The sequence below is a fragment of the Mirounga angustirostris genome, unplaced genomic scaffold (assembly GCF_029215605.1).
Source record: "Mirounga angustirostris isolate CCGP_5_RB_7025 unplaced genomic scaffold, mMirAng1.0.hap1 SCAF_4, whole genome shotgun sequence".
NCBI lineage: Eukaryota > Metazoa > Chordata > Mammalia > Carnivora > Phocidae > Mirounga > Mirounga angustirostris.
Window position 1 is genome coordinate 170,600,235 of NW_026991712.1, and position 1,537 is coordinate 170,601,771.

Genomic DNA, 1,537 nt, shown 5'->3' on the forward strand with positions numbered 1-1,537 from the left:
TGGCCCCCAGAAGAGAAGCCTTCTCCAACTATCCAAGGTTTTTAGGCTAACATGAGAGTCTGTTGGAGTGCTGCTATCTGTCCCTTCATTAGTTCCTTCCCTCATTCTGTTGACCCAGCCAGCAGCTTTAAGGGGCCTTGTTGGCTTTGATGTCTACTTCACAGGTGTATGTTAGTCCTGAGTTAGAGGCGGCTCAGATAGATCTATTTTCAGGTTGTGCTGCAGACAAAGGGGGCCCAGTCCACTCACTGGAGTTGCATAGGTATTTTGAGATGGGGAGGAGGGAGGTGAGAGTGGTTTGAATGATGTGATTTCTTAGGCTCTGAGTGAGGGGTGCATCCCCATCAGGGACTGGGTGATACTGATCCTTCAGACCCACATGGAAGAGCCCTGGACCTGAACCTTGGAGATCTGGGTTCAAATCCTATTTCACCACAAACTTAACAGGCCGGGGAAGGACGCTCAGTTCTCTAAACCCTTATACCCACATTTGTAAAATAAGGATATGCTAAGACCTTCTTTTTCAACTTCTACATGAAGAGCCAATGAGATCACTGAGGGTCAAATGTTTTAACTTTTTATTTTGAGATCATTCCAGATTTATAGAAAAGTTGCAAGAAGAATAAAACAAGTCCTATCTCCCCTTTACCCAGATTCTCCAAGTATTAAAAATCTACTTCATTTGTTATTTGCTCTCCTCTTCTACTTCCTCTGCACTCAACTGTTTCAGAGTAAATTGCTGACCTCACGCACTTTATCCTAAATACTTCAGGGTGTGTTTCCTAAAAATGCAGGGACATTCACAGACATAATCATAATACAATTACCAAAGTCAAGGTGCTATAATGCAATCTACAGACCTTACTTGAGTTTTTTTTCAATTTTCCTATCAAGGTTCTAACAATGTCATTTCTTGCCAAAAGCAAACCAGAATTTAATTTCCATTAAATTCTCACACCTCTATCTCTTTAATCTGGGATAATTCTTTGTATTTTTTTGTTTCTTATGACCTGGCCTTTTAAAGTTTGTTTTTACACCCCAAGTGGGGCTCGAATTCACTGAGCCTGAGATCAAGAGTCGCAGGCTCCACCGACTGAGCCAGCCAGCTGTCCCTCATGACCTGACACTTTAAAAAATAATAAGCCAGTTCTTTTGTTGAATAAATATCCTTCAATCTGGGTTTGTCTGATGTCCCCTCATGATTAGATTCAAATTTTGCATTTCTGGCAGGCATACCACAGAAAAGATACTTCTCTCTCAGTACATCGTATCAGGAAGGAAATGATATTTATTTGAACCATTATGTGTTGAGTTTGAATTGCTTGGTTGAGGTGCCAGGTTTCCCTACTGCAAAGTGCTTATTTTTTCCCTACAATAATTGTATAGGGACATATGCCAAGATGACACAAATATCTTGTTTCTCACAAACTTTTACCCAGTAGTTTTAGCATTGGTTGGATGCTGAATAGGTTTTTTAAATTTTATTTTTATTTTTTTTGTGATGGTTACCAAATGGTGATTTTCTAATTACATAATC